Below are 20,257 nucleotides of genomic sequence, written 5' to 3'. Positions count from 1 at the left end.
TTCCTCTTTTTCTCTTTTTTGGCTGTACCTTCTTATATACCTCACATATCAACTTTTAACTAACAGCTGCTGTTAACCGTCTTTAAGTTCTCTGTATTTTCTGCGATACACAGTTTTGTCAGCCCAAATTTCCTCCTTTCATAATCATTCCACATCATATCTTCATTTATTCAAAACTGTACTTTTAGCATCTACCACATGCCAGTCACTGGGCTAGGTCTTGAAGGAGGAATGAGGACTGGACTGGTCTAAGATCTCAAGGAGTCCATAATTGAAGAAGCAGGCATATTCCGAGGGTTTTAAGCAGCAGGAGTCATTGATAGGCCTTCCCTACAGCATGGACCTCATTCCCCATGTCTTATAAGTATATTTTTGTTTGTTGGTTGGTTTGTTTTTTTAGTGAGAAAAAGAGAAAGAAAAAAAGAGAGGGAGCCAGAGAGAAAACAGACAGACAGGAAGGGAGAGAGATGAGAAGTATCAACTCTTTGTTTAGGCACCAGCCAAACCAGTGATCCCTTGCTCAAGCCAGAGAACTTGGGCTCAAGCCAGTGACCATGAGGTCATGTCTATGATTTCTTGCTCAAGCCAGTGACCCGCGCTCAAGCTGGTGAGCCTGAGCCCAAGCCAGATGAGCCCATGCTCAAACTGGAGATCTTGGGGTTTAGAACCTGGGTCCTCAGCGTCCCAGGCCTGTGCTGTATCCACTGCACTTCAACTTGGTCAAGCCTATAAGTGTCAATTGATGCTGATGTTGTCAATATTCATGACAAAGAAGAAAAGTTGATTGGCATGCATATCTTGCTCTCTTCCACCATTAGGATTGATTGCCTTATTTAGCAAATAAAAATATGGAACACATCCATGCACTATTTGAGATGTACCTATTAAAATCAATTGTTGCTTATTTGAAATTCAAATTTAACTGACTTTCTCATATTTTATCTGGCAACTTTATCTGTTAAGCCTAATCTGGAGGGACTCGAAACATTGAAGACATGAACAAAATCTGTCAATTCCACATTAAAGCTTTATTGTCTAGCTTGGCCAAGCGGCGGCAACTCCGACAGAAATCTGAGGGAGAGCGTGCTGGCCCTTTGTTCTACCTAGTTTTTATAGTTTTGCAAGCGAGAAGTACAGAAGCAAAAATTGCAATTAGGTGCCTTTTACCACTATTGGTTATAGTCATATGCCCTTTAACATGATAGGACCATGTTCAATTTGCAAGCCATACATCATTTTGGAGAAAACAAAATTTACAAGTCAATGCAATGACAGAAAGATGTCTCTTTCTGCACCTGGCTAGCCATTCACACCTTTCCCCACAGGTGTGGTGGAATGTCTGGGAATCCATGTTTTCCTTCCCTTTGCATTTACAATACAATGCTAAGGGCCATCCTGGTTTATGCCAGTCACACAGTACAGAGATCATTCACAAAATTTCTCTGCACATCTTAACCCAAATTAATAAAATATTCTTTAAGCCTCTTAAAATATTAATATTAATTCTGTAGCTTTTGGTACTTTACAACACCTGCAGTTGAGGTGACGCAGTGGCTCCTCAGGGCTCCTCATTATCCACCATGCAAATTCCCATTGACCTCTTAGAGCAGAACGCAGATATAAAGTCATCTGCAGGAAGCCTTTCCCATTAGCTGTCTGTGCTGGATTTACTTGAGTACATATCCCTAACAGCCATGCACACTCCAAAGAAGGAACCTGCCATATTAAAACAAAATAGTATACACAAACACACGTGCGCACGCACATGCACACATACACACACACACACACACACACATGTATGCTCATGCATAATGGCTTTTATCAGAAGCATTATGGATTGGATGATCAGTTATTAATCACACATCTGCTCTATAAAAGCCATACCATTTGAATATATCTCAAAATATAATAAAAAAATTAAAAAGAATGACAGTGTAAGAAGACATTTTTTTATCCCCAAAATTGTCACAACTGTCCAGTCTGTCATTAGTGGGCTTCCTGTAGACACAGCTAATGTTTTCATGATATCTGTTCTTATTTTTTTAATTCTAAATAATCTCAAGCATATCTTGAGATTATTTGCATGTGGTCAAGCTTTCCTCAGAGGGAAAGCTGATTAGCAGGAGCTGCCCTGTTGTTGATGGAACTGTGGGAAATCCATGTGGATTACATGGCTAACCATCATGGACAAGACACAATTTAACAAAATAGAGATGAGACATTTCAGTCTAGACAAGATAACTATGATTCAGCTCAGGGACATTTGGCATCATCTGGTGAGTTTGATTGCTCTCTATAGAAAGGCAAGTTTCAAACCAGCATTTGACAATAACATAGTTGATCATCTATGTTACTCAGTATACAAGAGTAAGTCATTCCATTTGGGGTGAGAAGACGACTGAGCCCAGGAGCCAGCTCAGAGGTGTGAAGCCTGTGTCCATGTTTGGCAGTGCTTCCCACAGGGCATGGACACAGCAGTGACCACAAAGGTTAGCGCAGTTGTGTTAGCACCACACCAACCCTGAAGCTCCAACAGCTCGGTGTTGCTCTCATTCTCCCTACCTCCCACATTGGGACTGTCCTCTGCTGTGGTCCGCTTCCTGTCTCTTTCTCTCTCAGTGACATATCTAAGTAAAAATGTACAATGACTACACAAGTGCTGCATGGATATGTCCATATTGTAGCAATTCAAACACTTCAGATAAAATGAAAGCTTTGCATGCCCGCTCAGCCCCACACCATGCCACTGTCCTCTCGTGCAGTAGCTACAAGCATCAGTTTGGTGAGTATCCTGATTTGCTCTCTGTCTCCATGCTAAACACTGAGTTTTGTGAGTGCAAGTACAACAACTGGCATGTTTGCTGCTCCCTCCTCTTGAGTGTCCAGCAGACCACAAAGACATCAATAGAGAGCTGGATCACTTTCGTGGGAGGGTGATATGTGGCTTGAGAGTTGGGCGATTTGTATTTTTTTTTAATTCCCAAAACAAGATTACAAAAATTGTAATATGTTTGGAAGTTTAGTCCTATAAGTTTAATTTCTGAATGTATATATGATATCATCTGGAAAGAACATAAAAAAGATCTACATTAGTCTGACCAGGCAGTGGCTCAGGGGATAGCATCAGCCTAGGATGCTGAAGACCCAGGTTTGAAACCTTGAGGTCACTGGTTTAAGTACGGGCTCATCTGGCTTGAGCAGTGTTGCTGGCTTGACCAAGGGGTCACTGGCTTGGCTGGAGCCTCCACGGTCAAGGCACATATGATAATCAAAGCAATCAATAAACAGCTAAAGTGCCACAGCTATGAATTGATGCTTTCCATCTCTCTCCTTTCCTGTCTGTCTGTCTGTCCCTGCCTGTTTCTTTTTCTCTCTCTCTAAAAAAAAATCTACATTATAAACTTTCAGGAATATGAGGCCCAGGATAAATAGGTCATCAGGCCTAGATCAGGAGGATCCAAATAGAAAGTCATCATCATCATCATCATTATCATCATCATCATCATCATCCAGGTGCCTATCTTATACCTGACACATAGTAGACTCAATAATTATTTGTTGGATGACTAAAAGAAGATAAGGAAGCCATGTGTCAATAACAGGGAAGTTATTTTGTGGTTTATTATTTTGGTGTAGAGATATGGGGAGGTGTTGGGGACAGCTGAGTTCACAGAATGGTAGCAGCTCAAGCATCCATTCAGGGTCCTCTCTCCCTTCCATTGCTTTTCTTTGGGATTTCTTGAGGCTAATTAGGTCATGAGTACCTTTACCCTAGTTGGTAACACATAGTTTCATATTATTTGGTTGAGTCATATGTCTTTCCTTCCAGGCAAGAAATGTGTCTTATTCAGTTTTGTTCCATGGCCTCTCTTACCTAAGACACTAACTGCTTGTTGGATAAAAGACGACATGTGATCTTGTGGTTCTCAAATTTGAGTATTAATCTGTGAGACAAAATAGCTGAGAGATTATAAAACCATCCCTTCCCCCCGCACCCCCATCATTGCCACTTCTTTATATTAGGTGCTTCCAGCCATCTTTTTACATATCACCCTTAGGGAGACTTTGGACAGACTTACCCTGTCTATTTTATAGCCCAGTTTCAGGTTATACACATAGTAACTTCCTACACAGGAGTAATTTGAGTGCTTAGAAAATGACCCCTGATAGCCTGACCAGGTGGTGGTGCAGTGGATAGAGCGTCGGACTGGGATGCAGAGGACCCAGGTTCGAGACCCCAAGGTCGCCAGCTTGGACGTGGGCTCATCTGGTTTGAGCAAAAGCTCACCGGCTTGGTCCCAAGGTCCCTGGCTCGAGCGCAGGGTTGCTCAGTCTGCTGTGGTCCCATGGTCAAGGCACATGTGAGAAGGCAATCAATGAACAACTAAGGTGTCACAACAAAAGGCTGATGATTGATGCTTCTCATCTCTCTCCGTTCCTGTCTGTCTGTCCCTGTCTGTCCCTCTCTCTGTCTCTGTTAAAACAAAAAAACAAACAAACAAAAAGAAAATTACCTCTGATAAAAAAAATTTAACTTAGTGGAATGAGTATTTATATAAATGCACACCATCAGTAAAACCTACCTTCAGTTTTGGGAGTCCCAAAACAGCTTCCATCCATGTGCTTATCCCATTATTGTTTCTCTTGGTTCATTCAAACCCTAATGGGTCGTTCATTTTTGAGAGAATAGTAAGTGTTTCAGTTGGTGGCACTGAAAGATCACAATGACCGGAATAATCCTCCTCTGTGCCCACTGAGTAGATGTGGTTTCTTCCCAGACCACATCTGAAAGTGCCTGTAGTCTAGAAAGAAATGACAAGAGTGAAGTGAGTGATGGACAGGGATGTCTCCTCATCTAGGATAAATATTTTTTAAAAAGTTGCTGCCATTGCAGAGATGAGGACAGTATCTTCTTTTAATTACTGTCAGCTCTATGGGGTCATAAGGTTTCTTGACATTTATGAAGAACAAAGGACATTATTATGGAAAAATTTAAGTGAGCTTTTTTTAGACTGACAGAAAACTCACATGCTCCAAATTTTAGAATATTTTTTAGTGTTTGAGTTTGGGGGTGGTGTCCAGGAGAAAGAATTTTGGAATGTATTAGTTTCCTAGAATTGCTGAGAAAAAGTTTCCTCAAACTGAGAGGCTGAAAACGACAGAAATGTATTATCTGGGGAGGCTTTAATAAAAGTCATTGGGACTGTGTTTCCTCCAAACCTGCGGAAGAACCTTCCCTTGCCTCTTCCAGCTTCTGATGCTGGTTGGTGTCCCTTGGTGTCCCTTGGTGTGTATAGGTGCTTCACTCCGCCCTCTGCCTCCATTGTCACATGACATGTGTCTGCCGACCTTGTGTCCTTCAGATGTTGCCTTTAGGTTTTCTTTGGTAACAATCAGCATGATTATGAATAATAATAGTAAAGAATACTATTTATTTCGTACTGACAGGTACCAACTGCTTAGTTCTCACAGCCACTATATAATGTAAATGTCATTATCCTCAATTTAAAAAACGAGGCAATGAAAGCTTGGAAATATTAACAGACTTGCCCAAGGTCACATAGTTGGACCAGGATTCAAACATAGTTTTGCCTGAGTGTCTCAGTAGAGCCCAAGCTCTACCTCAATCAGGCATCCCTAATTCGACTTCCCCGTGCAGTGGGACACTCCTGCTTATCAGCAGGGCTGGCAGCCTCTTCGAGACTACTCTTGAGGCGGCTATGAGGATGCTACTGTTAAGTGCCACCAGGGGAAAGACATGACCAACACACAAATTAGTTGCAATAATCACATAGGCAATTTATTACTCACAAATCTTTTTGGCGTGCCTGGGTACAGCTTAAGAGGGTCCCGTCTGGCGTGCTCCTCTCAGCTGTTTTTGGTCAGAGCTCAGAGTGGTGTGGAGACAGTCCACATTAACGTTGGAGTCTGAGTGACTACTGCAGCATGGGGCCCCTCAGCTTTAGTACCTTTTCTGGCCAACGCCTTCTAACAGGTGTCAATCTACAGGATTATCACTTCAAACCACCTTTTTGGGAGTTCCACTCAGGGAATCCCCTTTATATCAATCTACTGAAATGTTTACATCAAACCACTTTTTAAGATGTTCTTTTTGTTTGTTTGTTTGTTTTTTGTTTTTGTATTTTTCCGAAGCTGGAAACAGGGAGGCAGTCAGACAGACTCCCGCATGCGCCATACCGGGATCCACCTGGCATGCCCACCAGGGAGCGATGCTCTGCCCATTTGGGGCATCTCTCTGCCGCAATCAGAGCCATTCTAGCACCTGAGGCAGAGGCCACAGAGCCATCCTCAGCGCCTGGGCAAACTTTGCTCCAATGGAGCCTTGGCTGTGGGAGGGGAAGAGAGAGACAGAGAGGAAGGAGAGGGGGAGGGGTGGAGAAGCAGATGGGTGCTTCTCCTGTGTGCCCTGGCCGGGAATCGAACCTGGGACTCCCACACGCCAGGCCGACGCTCTACCACCGAACCAACCGGCCAGGGCAAGATGTTCTTAAACAGTAACTTAAAAGTTAATGTAAATAACACCAAGCCACTTCTTATCTAGGTATAACTTCACACACATACTAACTGGGCCCTGCTTGTAAGTCAGAGTCTGTTTATCACATTACAGAGTTATGACACCAAGCCACTATATTAATTCCTATCTAAATGGCATAACTTTATTTAATTTTAATAATTACTTTTACTTTTATATATCTTCCATATTTTTATATTTCTATGTGTTTAATTACTATAACCTTATATTACTACAACACTGAGGGTTGCAAAAGTTTGGTGTAAAATCCACTGGATACATCTATGCAGTAATAGCCTGTTTCATTCCCAAAAGGATTTGAAGCAGCTTATAAAATATCTACATTATAAGAAAGTTAAATGTAGTTAAATCAGAGTTGAGGGAAAACAAGTGCAAGACACAAAATGAAGTCAGGAGTACAATTAAAACCTAAGAGACCCTGGCCAGTAGTGGTAGAGCATTGGCCTGGTATGTAGATGTCCCAGGTTCAATTTCCGGTCAGGGCACACAGGAGAAGCACCCATCTGCTTTCTACCTATCCCCTTCTCGCTTCTCTCTCTCTTTCTCTCCTCCCTTCCTGTAACCATGGCTCGATTGGAGTGAGTTGGCCCCAGGCGCTGAGGATGGCTCCATGGGATCCACCTCAGGCACTAAGGTGAGCTCAATAACTGAGTAGTGGAATAATACCACAGATGGGCAGAACATCACCTCTTAGTGGGCTTGTTGGATGGATCCCGGTCAGGGCACATGCAGGAGTCTGTCTCTACCTCCCCTCCTCTCACTGAATAAAATAGTAAAATAAAGTAAAAAAATAAAGAAAAGAATGTAAGAATACATGTCCTAATGTCCAGTGTCATTATTGCAGAGGGTTGCAAATGTTCAGTCTAGAAGCTAAGAGGAAATGCAATCTGTGTTAAAGTAATCACAGTTTCCAAAAGATAAAACAAACCAGTAACAAAGCTAACTCCTCAGTAGAAGCAGAGCTTTTTTTGGTACTGAGTCCTGGGAGGAATTTTTCCTGTGGGCCTTCAGGAAGAGAGCACTGTGGGATGTTTTGGGCAAAGACCCTGGCAACTTCCTTATATTGGTAATATCACCACTGTCACCACTTGGGAGGCAGGGTTGCATCTTGTAACCTCCCTCCATGTAGGCTGATGTCACATTGCCAACGTGCAGTTTCTTGGCAGTCATTCTGTAGGGGCTTGTTGAGTTCTCTCATGTTAAGAATCAGAATGGAGTTCACAAGTTCAGCTGGATTGGGACAGCATTTCTTCATCATGGCTCAAAGCGGGGAAAAGTGTGGTCACCCATGTTGGCATGCTCAGAGGCATTCAGCGTGGACAGACTGCCTTGACATTTCCTGAGCCCCTGCCCAGATCCAATCCTGCATTTCCTATGATTTGTACAGAGAAACTTTTAGGAAAGCTAGTTGTAAGCATGACTCTCCTCCATTTAGTCAGAACAGGAAAACCTAGCTATTCTTTCATATTAACCCAGTGCCACAAACATAACTGTAATGTGTGTGGGACTTCTATATAATCCTGGGTTTCACTTGCTGTTCTCCAGGGGCCATAGTGCTAGATGTGGAAACCCAAGGGTGTGGCCTGTGGTTTTACTTACTACATTGAGATACCTTTCTTTTTTTCCCCTGAAAGAGCTTCTTCTTAAGATGAGTGGTAAATTTCAAAACTAGGCTAGCCTTGTGTCCCCAAAATATTATAAATAATGAAATATTAAGGTACATCCTCTTGGGGTTATCAATGTTGCAAACTTGAGTGTTTTTTCTTTAAGAGGAAAACTGTGTGAAAAGGGCTGTATGGAAGTCCCCAGAATTAAAACATCTTTGTATTCCCAAGAGAGATGAATTAAGAGAAATTAGGATTGCCCTCTTCCAAGGACAGTGTCTATAGGCATTCAGAATGGTTCAGCATTTGGCATACTGTATCCACAATATAGCCTCTAACATAACTAGGCTGTCCTGAACTCCCGGTAATAGAATTGTTTACCTTTATACCAAGAAAGTTGGGAAAGCAGCGACATCTGCATGTGGCATGTGCCCAGGCCGACCTCACAGAGTTTCTGCTGTGGGACCTAAAGTTATGAGGTTGTCTCAATGTAAAAGCATGTCAGCGGGGCCTGTGGTGGATCCATGTGTGCTAAATGTGTCCGTGACAGGGTCCAGCGTGCTTTCCTTATTGAGGAGAAGAAAATTGTTGCGAATGTGTTGAAGGCACAGGCACAGAGTCAGAAAGCAAAAGAAAGAAAAGAAAGAAAAAAAAGAAAGAAGTTAAGCAAGCTTTATTGAGTAATGAAAACAATTAGAAAGCAAAAAAGAAATTGAGATTGCCCTATAACCGTGATGGCGAACCTTTTTATAAAAACTGCCTACTTTTGCAGTGCTGGTCAAGGAAGATGAAGGAGATTAGTTGGGTTAGAGTGAAGAAATGGGGTTAGTACTAGAATTGGTTGGGACTGAATAGGGCGTGGCAGGCCATAATGGAGTTCCAAATTTTATTCCAATACCAATGAATACACATAAAAGAATTTCAAGCAAGAGAGTGAGGTGATATGGCTTGTGCCTTAAAGAGGTCACTCTGGGGACTCCTTACAGGGGTACATTTAGAAACAGGGCAAGAATGGAAAACACGGAGCCCAAGTAGAGAGCAGGTATTTCAATAATTTCAGCCAGATGAGTGTGCTGACCTAGATAAAGATAGGAGCAGCAGAGATGGAAACAACAGACTAATTTAAGAGATGTGTTTTTAGGATGCATTTAGGTCCGGGCTCACATCTGTGATGAGTGAAGGCAGTTTGCCAGAAGTGCTGTTGGTAATCCATTTGATTATAATGTCTCTACTGTACTAACACGATCGTTTTTGATAACCAGTAAGTAATCTCATTTGGCATTACATCTTTACTGTATGACCTTAAACTAGGTTAGATCTCTTATACTTTGGACAACACAATAAATAATTTACTTAATTGGACTTAGGTTGGGGTTGAGGCTTGAATTTCCCAGGGTTAGCCTGAGGATTAAATTCCAACAATGTCCCCAGATATATTTCCCATGGGTACACAGAATAAATGCATATCCCTGTACTTTTTTCATGTGTGTGTATGGCAGATAAAGAGAAAGAGAGAGAGAGAGAGAGAGAGAGAGAGAGAGAGAGAGAGAGAGAGAAAGGGACAGAAAGAGAGACAGGAAGGGAGAGAGATGAGAAACATCAGTTCTTCATTACAGCACTTTAGTTGTTCATTGACTGCTTTCTCATATGTGCCTTGATTGGGGGGTGGGGAGTCTACAGCAGAGCAAGTGACCTCTTGCTCAAGAGAGCAACCTTGGGCTTCAAGCCAGTGACCTTTTGGCTCAACCCAGTGACCATGCGATCATGTCTATGATCCCACGCTCAAGCCAGCGACCCTCTGCTCAAGTTGGATGAGACTGCGCTTAAGCCTGCAACCCGTGGTTTCAAACCTGGGTCCTCTGTGTCCCAGTCTGATGCTCTATTCACTGTACCACTGCCTGGGCAGACTATCTCTGTACATTTTTTTTTTTTTTTTTTTGCATTTTTCTGAAGTGAGAAGCAGGGAGGCAGAGAAATAGACTCCTGAATGTGCCCAACCAGGATCCACCTGGCAAGCCCACTAGGGGATGATGCTTTGTCCATCTGGGGCATCCAAAGCCATTCTAGCTCCTGAGGCAGAGGCCATGGAACCACCCTCAGCGCCCACGCAAACTTTTCTCCAATGGAGCCTTGGCTGCAGGAGGGGAAGAGAGAGACAGAGAGAAAGGAGGGGGGGAAGGGTGGAGAAGCAGATGGGCGCTTCTCCTGTGTGCCCTGACAGGGAGTCAAACCCGAGACTTCCACACACTGGGCCGATGCTCTACCACTAAGCCAACCGGCCAGGGCCTTTCTGTACATTTTAACAATGAAATAAAATAATATGTTTTGTGATCAATTTAAAACATGGATTACTGTCTGTAGTCATCTCATAATGGAATAATCATAAGCTTCTGAAGTTCAGAAAGTGATCCTAATCTGTTTTTTTGCTAAAGATATTTATAGATGAGTGCCTATAGTTAACAACTCCAATGCTCTCTAATTTATTTTTTTAAATCTTAGAAATGTCTGTCAGAAATGTCTATCTGGGCCTGACCTATGGTGGCGCAGTGGGATAAAGCGTCAACCTAGAACACTGAGGTCGCCGGTTCGAAACCTTGGGCTTGCCTGGTCAAGGCACATATGGGAGTTGATGCTTCCTGCTCCTCCCCCTTCTCTCTATCTCTGTCTCTCTCTCTCACTCCTCTCTCTCTAAAAAATCAATAAATAAAATATTAAAAAAAAAAATGTCTATCTGTACTAATGCTCTGAAACAAATGACACTCCCATGAAACACTATTGTTGAATAGACTGAATCAAGATTTTTTTTTTCTTTTTTTTTCTTTTTTCTGAAGCTGGAAACGGGGAGAGACAGTCAGACAGACTCCCGCATGCGCCCGACCGGGATCCACCCGGCACGCCCACCAGGGGCGAAGCTCTGCCCACCAGGGGGCGACGCTCTGCCCATCCTGGGCGTCGCCATGTTGAGACCAGAGCCACTCTAGCGCCTGAGGTAGAGGCCACAGAGCCATCCCCAGCACCCGGGCCATCTTTGCTCCAATGGAGCCTTGGCTGCGGGAGGGGAAGAGAGAGACAGAGAGGAAAGCGCGGCGGAGGGGTGGAGAAGCAAATGGGCGCTTCTCCTGTGTGCCCTGGCCGGGAATCGAACCCAGGTCCTCCGCACGCTAGGCCGACGCTCTACCGCTGAGCCAACCGGCCAGGGCCTTTTTTTTTTTTTTTTTTCATTTTTCTGAAGCTGGAAACAGGGAGAGACAGTCAGACAGACTCCCGCATGCGCCTGACGGGGATCCACTCGGCACGCCCACCAGGATAGATGCTCTGCCCATCCTGGGCGTCGCCATTTTGCGACCAGAGCCACTCTAGCGCCTGAGGCAGAGGCCACAGAGCCATTCCCAGCACCCGGGCCATCTTTGCTCCAATGGAGCCTTGGCTGCGGGAGGGGAAGAGAGAGACAGAGAGGAAGGCGCAGTGGAGGGGTGGAGAAGCAGACGGGCGCTTCTCCTGTGTGCCCTGGCCGGGAATCGAACCCGGGTCCTCCGCACGCTAGGCCGACGAAGATGTTTTTGTTACTAAAATTAAGCAATACTAGACTTTTGTGCCACAGAAAAATTAAGTGAAATGAAGGATCTACATTTTAAGGTTTTTAACAATTTTCCTAAACTTTTGGCACCTCTGATGGTTTACCTTGTGTAGAAACTAGTCTTCTTAGTTCTAGATTATTTTATTTATTTATTATTTATTTTTATGAACTTGTGTGTGATTTAGCACACAATGATTAGATTTATAATTTTCCAAATAATGTATCAGTAATTCATAGATTTGCAAAAATCCCAGGACTTCCAGATACTTCAGGTATCAGCTTTTGTAGCAAACACATCCAAAAAGGTAGAATAGCTCAAATGTATGGAAACGTGTAATGTTTGGAACAGAGGTACTTGGCTTTCTTGCAAGCAATAATCAGGGACACAGATGCCTTCTATCTTGTGGCCCTGCTATCTTCCATGTGGCTTCCAACGTTTCAGAGTTTATCTTCAACAAACTGGAGCAAAATGACAAGAGCTGGGGCTGGGGGAGTGTGCATAGGAGTCTTATCTGGGCTAGGCTTGGAGGGCATATTGGTGGAAACAGTCACATAGTCACAGCTAAGTGCAAGGGATGCCAGGATAGATATTCCAACCATTTGCTCCGGAAGAAGAAGGAATAGTTCGATGAATAGTTAGCTCATCTCTTCCTTGCCCCTGATTCATTGAAAAAAAAAGTCTAGCAATCAAAATGTGTTGGACCTGGTATGAGTTGGCTTGATAATGACACAGTGTAGTTACCCAACAGAGATTTTGAAAAATACACTTGAAGAGAATTGGAATTGTCAGCCATAGACAGATTACTGACCAAAAGAAAGGTTCTTGCCCTGGCCGGTTGGCTCAGCGGTAGAGCGTCGGCCTGGCGTGCGGGGGACCCGGGTTCGATTCCCGGCCAGGGCACATAGGAGAAGCGCCCATTTGCTTCTCCACCCCCCCCCTCCTTCCTCTCTGTCTCTCTCTTCCCCTCCCGCAGCCAAGGCTCCATTGGAGCAAAGATGGCCCGGGCGCTGGGGATGGCTCCTTGGCCTCTGCCCCAGGCGCTAGAGTGGCTCTGGTCGCAGCAGAGCGACGCCCCAGAGGGGCAGAGCGTAGCCCCTGGTGGGCGTGCCAGGTGGATCCCGGTCGGGCGCATGCGGGAGTCTGTCTGACTGTCTCTCCCCGTTTCCAGCTTCAGAAAAATACAGAAAAAAAAAAAAAAGAAAGGTTCTTCTTTTCTTTTTTTTTGAAGAGTAGAAGAGGTATACTGTTGAAATAAAAGAATGCCAATTTCTTTTTCGAGGCTATACAAATAAGAAATTATTAATTTGGTGTCATAAAAAAGCATGCTTTCCTTATAAGAAATCTATTTTGGTAGAAAGATACTGTCATTTGCTTTTTTTTAGAAAACAGAACCCATGGAATTCATTCCCCATGGGGACCAGCATGTAGGAACAGATCCTTTAGTATAATGCAGAGCTGATTCTACACTCATCATTGATCCTACAGCAGTGTTACTAAGTTTGCATACATTATTTCACTTTATCACCAAAAGAAGCCTGAAAGATCCCATTTTACAGTTTTGAGGAACCAAGTCTGCAAAAATGTTATATAACTTTGCAAAGGCCACAGAAAACTGAGTTCTGCTCGATTTTCTGTTAAAGTGTTATTAAAGTGTAAAATAAGTATATTAGTATCCTAGGACATGCTTTTTTTTAATAAAGAAGAAAATTTGTTAACGCAATATCACTACAGTAACCCCACAAAAATAGCTTTCTTGAAAAAGATTTTAAAGAGTTCTCTGGCTTCTGACAAAAGAAGTAAACACATTCGGGTCTTTTTTCTGCCCATGGAGAGAGAGGTTCTTTCTCTCTTTATGAAGTCAGTTTAGATGCTACAAGCTGTTAATGAGCCCCTGAAGCTTGACCAGATATCAGGGACCTGACAAATATGATTCTGAGGTGTGGCTGGAGCTCAGTTCTGGCTTCTGTGGCCGAGGGAGGAGAAAGCCCTGCTGCCTGGTGAGATGGGCTGAGAGCCCGCCCACCGCAGAGCAGCAGACTGAGCGTCCCAGGGGCTGCACAGGTGGAAGTGGCTCCTGGATCCTAGGCCCGTGGGTAGGACCAGAGCATCAAGCAATAAGAAGAGTGGGTAGAACAGTTTCAACACAGCATTTTCAGGTGTAGAAGTATAGAAATCAGTTTCCCGAAAGTTTGTTCCAATGAAACACTAAACTTCTTGCTATCGGGAAATGAGTCTCTTGAAATTATAATGTTTATTTATTTTTTCAGGAGATGTCTTAAAATTCTACTGAAGGGAAAATAAAAGTATTAGTACAGTACATATGATCATTTAAAGGTGTTACATAAACTTACTGCACTGATTATTTTATTTGCTCTTTCTTTAAATTTGGGAAACTTGAAGTAGATCATTCTCCCTGCCTCTCACCTGTCCTCCCTCCATCCCTCCCTCCCTCCCTCCCTTCCTTCTTATGGCAAATATCAATATATGCTGATAGTAAGGCTTGGCATTAGAATACAAGACTCAATATCTCTTAATGTGTTTAGGTATTTATATCTTTTTTACTAGATGAATAAATGTATCAGTTATGTGAGTAATGAACATTAACAAAACGAAAAGCATTTACATTAGTTACTAGGCAACTTGGACTGTGTAGACCAGTAGTAGTCATCCTGGTCCCTACTGCCCACTAGTGGGCATTCCAGCTTTCATGGTGGGCGGTAGTGGAACCACCAAAGTATAAATAAAAAGATAGATTTAGCCTGACCTCTGATGGTGCAGTGGATAAAGCGTCGACCTGGAAATGCTGAGGTTGCTGGTTCAAAACCCTGGGCTTGCCTGGTCAAGGCACATATGGGAGTTGATGCTTCCAGCTCCTCCCTCCTTCTCTCTCTGTCTCTCTCTTCCTCTCTCTCTCCTCTCTAAAAATGAATAAATAAAATTTAAAAAAAAAGAAAAAAAAAGATAGATTTAACTATAGTAAGTTGTTTCATAAAGATTTATTCTGCCAAACTTAGCGAAAATCTGACATAAAGTACTTGGTAAGTAATTATTATTATATGCTTTAACTTGCTGTAACTCTGCTTTATAAATTTTATAAAGTTACTTCCCTACTTTATAAATCACCATTACTGTGGAACCGGTGGGCGGTTAGAAAATTTTACTACTAACAGAGATACAAAAGTGGGCGGTAGGTATAAAAAGGTTGACTGCCCCTGGTGTAGACTTTGATAGTACAGCATGGTACCCTAGAGAGATGCAGACAAGCAGTACATGTACTACCTCTCTCACCATGATGCTGTGGCAGACACCTCTAACTGATCACAGCGCTCATTCTTGCTAAGCCTAGACCCAACTTTCTCCTGAATAGACAGGCAGCCACTGCAGAGCGACTGGAACTGGATGGAGTCTTACGCTTCTCCTGGAGTAGCGGCAGCATTAAGGTTGAGAAGACACTGGTTTTATTCTAGTGAGTTGTTTGACCTTGGGAAGTGGCCTTGGTGGGTTTCTTTTCATTTTCTTCTTATATTTAGACCAAGTGATTCACTATATTATTTTAAGTGTTCATATTAATGTTGTTCCTCTGTCTACAAAGCACTGTCTTGGTGGGAAATTAAATTAAATGCAGTACATCAACATTTGGTATTGAGAGTCCAACAATCAGTCAAAAGCATGATTTAGTACAGAGATTTTCAACCTTTTTTATCTCATGGCACACAAACTAATTACTAAAATTCTGTGGCACACCAAAAAATATTCTTTTTGCCAACCTGACAAAAAAATAGGTATGATTTTGATTCATTTAGACCAACAACTATTGTTGTATTGACTGTTGTCATTTTGTTGTTTGGCAAGCTAAGGGAAATGAGCTCAGTGCCCCTGACTAAATAGTCATGTATTGCAGGTTTAAAAAAATTTTTTTATTGGTTGATTTTAGAAAAAGAGAGAGAGAGAGAGAAACATCAATTTGTTGTTCCACTTATTGTGCATTCGGTAGTTGATTCTCTTATGTGCCCTGACCAGGGATTGAACCTACAACTTTGGTATATCAGGATGATGCTTCAACCAACTGAGCTAACCCATCCAGGTCAGGTATTGCATGTTTTAAAACTTCTTGTAGCATGCCAGTGTGGAACCTTGATAGAAATCACTGCTTTAGTTGAAAGCTATTTATTATGATATAGGTGAAATTGTTTCTTCTCAAACGGTTAAGAGGGTTTGAATGTCTTGGGTGCATATTGCATAGAGTCATATTTCCTAAATGTATTCTTTTGTTTCCCCAAAGGGGTGTGGGGTTGAAAACAGTTCATAATTCCTTACTGGTACCTCTTTTTTTCTTTTTTTAATTTATTTATTCAATTTAATGCAGTGACATTGATAAATCAGGGTACATATGTTGAGGGAAAACATCTCTAGATTATTTTGACATTTGATTGTGCTGTATACCCCTCCCCCAAAGTTAAATTGTCTTCTGTCACCTTCTATCTGGTTTTCTTTGTGCCCCTCCCCTCCCCCAACCCCTCTCTCCTTCTTCACCCCATCCCCCCTCCCCCCACCCCCCACCCCTATTGCCATCACATTCTTGTTCATGTCTCTGAGTCTCATTTTTAATGTCCCTTCTATGTATGGATTCATATAGTTCTTAGTTTTTTTTTCTGATTTACTTATTTCACTCCGTATAATGTTATCAAGGTCCATCCATGTTATTGTAAATGATCCAATGTCATCATTTCTTATGGCTGAGTAGTATTCCATAGTATATATGTACCAAAGCTTTTTAATCCACTCGTCCTCTGACGGACACTTGGGCTGTTTCCAGATCTTTGCTATTGTGAACAATGCTGCCACAAACATGGGGGTGCATTTCTCCTTTTGGAGCCGTTCTATGGTGTCCTTGGGGTATATTCCTAAAAGTGGGATAGGTGGTTCAAAAGGCAGTTCGATTTTCAGTTTTTTGAGGAATCTCCATACTGTTTTCCACAGTGGCTGCACCAGTCTGCATTCCCACCAGCAGTGCAGGGGGGTTCCCATTTCTCCACATCCTCGCCAGCACTTATTCTGTGTTGTTTTGTTGATGAGCGCCATTCTGGCTGGTGTGAGGTGATATCTCATTGTGGTTTTACTTTGATTTCTCTAATGATTAGTGATGTTGCGCATTTTTTCATATGCCTATTGGCCATCTGTATGTCCTCTTTGGAGAAGTGTCTGTTCATCTCTTTTGCCCATTTTTGGATTGGGTTGTTTGTCTTCCTGGTGTTGAGATTTACAAGTTCTTTATAAATTTTGGTTATTAATCCTTATTAGATGTACTGTCAAATATGTTCTCCCATTGTGTAGTTTGTCTTTTTATTCTGTTCTTGTTATCTTTAGCTATGTAAAAGCTTTTAATTTGATATAGTCCCATTTGTTTATCCTGTCTTTTATTTCACTTCCCCGTGGAGATAAATCAGCAAATACATTGCTCCGAGAGATGTCCGAGAGATTACTGCCTATGTTTTTTTCTAAGATGCTTATGGTTTCACGGCCTACATTCAAGTCTTTTATCCATTTTGAGTTTATTTTTGTGAGTGGTGTAAGCTGGTGATCTAGTTTCATTTTTTTGCAGGTAGCTGTCCAGTTTTCCCAACATCATTTGTTAAAGAGGCTGTCTTTACTCCATTGTATTTCCTTACCTCCTTTGTCAAATATCAGTTGTCCATAGAACTGTGGGTTTATTTCTGGGTTCTCTGTTCTGTTCCATTGATCTATATGCCTGTTCTTATGCCAGTACCAGGCTGTTTTGAGTACAATGGCCTTGTAGTATAACTTGATATCAGGAAGTATGATACCTCCCACTTTATTCTTCTTTTTTAAGATTGCTAAGGCTATTTGTGTTCTTTTTTGGTTCCATATAAATTTTTGGAATATGTGGTCTATATCTTTGAAGTATGTCATTGGTATTTTAATTGGTATTGCATTGAATTTATAGATTGCTTTGGGTAATATAGACATTTTAATGATGTTTATTCTTCCTAACCATGAGCACAGTATATGCTTCCACTTGTTTGTAACTTCCTTGATTTCTTTTATCAATGCTTTGTAATTTTCCGAGTACAAGTCTTTAGTTTCCTTGGTTAAGTTTACTCCTAGGTACTTTATTTTTTTGGTTGTAATTGTGAAAGGGATTGTTTCCTTAAATTCTCTTTCTGACAGTTCATTGTTGGTGTATAAAAATGCCTCTGATTTCTGAGTATTGATTTTATATCCTGCCACTTTGCTGAATTCATTTATCAGGTCCAGTAGCTTTTTGACTGAGACTTTAGGGTTTTCTATATACAATATCATGTCATCTGCAAATAATGATAGTTTTACTTCTTTTTTTCCAACTTGAATGCCTTTTATTTCTTCTTGTTGTCTGATTGCTGTGGCTAGGACTTCCAGGAGTATGTTAAATAAGAGTGGTGAAAGGGGGCACCCCTGCCTTGTTCCTGATCTTAAGAGTATTGCTTTTAATTTTTGCCCATTGAGTATGATGTTGGTTGGCTGTGGGTTTCTCATAGATGGCTTTTATCATGTTGAGGTATGTTCCCTGTATTCCCACTTTGCTGAGAGTTTTGATCATGAATGGGTGCTGGATTTTATCAAATGCTTTTTCTGCATCTATTGAAATTATCATATGGTTTTTCTCCTTCTTTTTGTTTATGTGATGAATCACATTGATTGATTTACAAATATTGTACCAGCCTTGCCTCCCCAGAATAAATCCCACTTGATCATGGTATATGACACCTCTTTCTTAACCCCCTAACAGGTAACTTTGAGTTCTAAACAAACAAACAAACAAATAAATTCATCTGCTTGCAAAATTTATTTCAAAGGAAAAAGTAATTTATTATTATCAAGTATTAATGAAAAATGTGGTAGATGAGGGAAGACATCTTAGATACAGGGAGGAGGCACACAGCCTGGCCCGAGCTGACCCTGGCCCCTTGGCCACAGGATTTGTCCTATTGAGTAGTAATTGAAAGGTCGAGGGTAGTTGTAAAATGTGAGCAACATACATAAAAAGCCTCATAATTAGGGATATTGATGGAAGATTCCATGATTTCAGAAGAAAATCAAATGAGCAATCTCTAAGTTTTTGTGACACTGAGATTTTGTGGTTCTTCCAAAACTTTTAGTGATTCTTGAGAAAGAGTATAGTGAATAAACAGCCCCTGCAGTGGAGCTCCTGGGCTCTGCTTGGAGCACTAACAGTAAGGCAAGGAATGGGTGCTCACCTCTCTGTTTGACGATAGCTGCCCATTGGCTGAAAGAAGAGAATGTTTTAGTTTTCATGTGACAGTCTGCCCAAGTATTTGATTTGTCAGGTAAATGAGAAAAGCAAAGCCCATGAAGGGATTTAGTGACTTGTTATTTCCTGGTCATTTTTATCCCTTTTAGTTTGAGATCCAGAGTCATCCAGGAGAGGAAAAAGAGAAGGAATAACTCCCACTGTCCAGGAAATGACTCTTCAATATGTTACTTCTTATGCTTTGCTGGTGTGAATGAATAGGTAGGTCCCGGGTTTGCCCAGGTGCACCTGGGGACACACCCCCTTCTTCACAGCAGGGGTGCTTCCCATGGCAGGGTCATGGGCGGAGCCTGGCAGGTGGAGGTGTGTGGACTTCCTGCAGAGCTATTACATGGCATTGGCCAGAGTTGGAGGACAATCTGGTGCAGCATTCCCGCAGTGTGCCATGAAATGTCATGTGAAAAATAAACTGCAAAACTCGGGGTTAGACAAGTTAAAGAAGTTTTTCACTGTAAAACTTGTCAAGACCTCTGATATGCCAATAAGAACCGTGAGCATCCATGAAGTAGGACCATGAGTGCCATGCTTTCCAGACTCTCTGGAAAGTAGTTTTTTGTGGGGTTTTTTTTTGTTTTTTTGTTTGTTTGTTTTTTTGAGACAGAGAGAGAGTCAGAGAGAGGGATAGATAGGGACAGACAGACAGGAACGGAGAGAGATGAGAAGCATCAATCATCAGTTTTTTGTTGCAACACCTTAGTTGTTCATTGATTGCTTTCTCATATGTGCCTTGACCATGGGCCTTCAGCAGACCGAATAACCCCTTGCTTGAGCCAGCGACTTTTGGGCTCAAGCTGGTGAGCTTTTTTTTTTTTTTTTTTTTTTTTTTCTCAAGCCAGATAAGCCCACGCTCAAACTGGCGACCTCGGGGTCTCGAACCTGGGTCTTCAGCATCCCAGTCCAATGCTCCATCCACTGCGCCACCACCTGGTCAGGCGGAAAGTAGTCCTTTTTGATGTGGAATGTGTCCAGGGAGCAGAAGCTTGAGCTGCCGTTTGGGCAAAGCTGACTCAGGGTCAGGAGACACCAGTGGAAATCATTTCTTTATGCTTGCCCTCTCCCAGGGACTCCAGATGTTTGCAGGCATCTTTATCTTTCCAGTAGCCAAATGGGGGTCACTGTTGAGGACAGCACTGTCATTTGGAAAAACCTGATGGGGCCAAATCAGGTAGGCAAAATAATGGGCCTCCAA

The 20,257-nt window shown here is 42.2% G+C and overlaps 1 protein-coding gene across 3 annotated transcripts in view; it reads left to right on the top strand.

The window, feature by feature from the left end:
* Positions 1 to 20,257, top strand: part of MOB3B (MOB kinase activator 3B) — a 218,006-nt gene that overhangs the window by 10,428 nt on the left and 187,321 nt on the right. Inside the window, exon 1 of one of the 3 annotated variants that reach the window (XM_066257374.1) lies at positions 20,216 to 20,233. The exons of the other annotated variants lie outside the window; for them this stretch is intronic. The gene's annotated coding sequence lies outside the window, so the exon portion shown is untranslated. Of the gene's footprint in view, positions 1 to 20,215; positions 20,234 to 20,257 lie in introns of those variants that run through there. 3 annotated transcript variants of the gene reach the window in all.

The sequence above is a fragment of the Saccopteryx bilineata genome, chromosome 2 (assembly GCF_036850765.1).
Source record: "Saccopteryx bilineata isolate mSacBil1 chromosome 2, mSacBil1_pri_phased_curated, whole genome shotgun sequence".
NCBI classification, from domain to species: Eukaryota; Metazoa; Chordata; class Mammalia; order Chiroptera; family Emballonuridae; genus Saccopteryx; species Saccopteryx bilineata.
The sequence above is the reverse complement of the archived record's forward strand: the minus strand, read 5'-3'. Positions and strand labels throughout refer to the sequence as shown.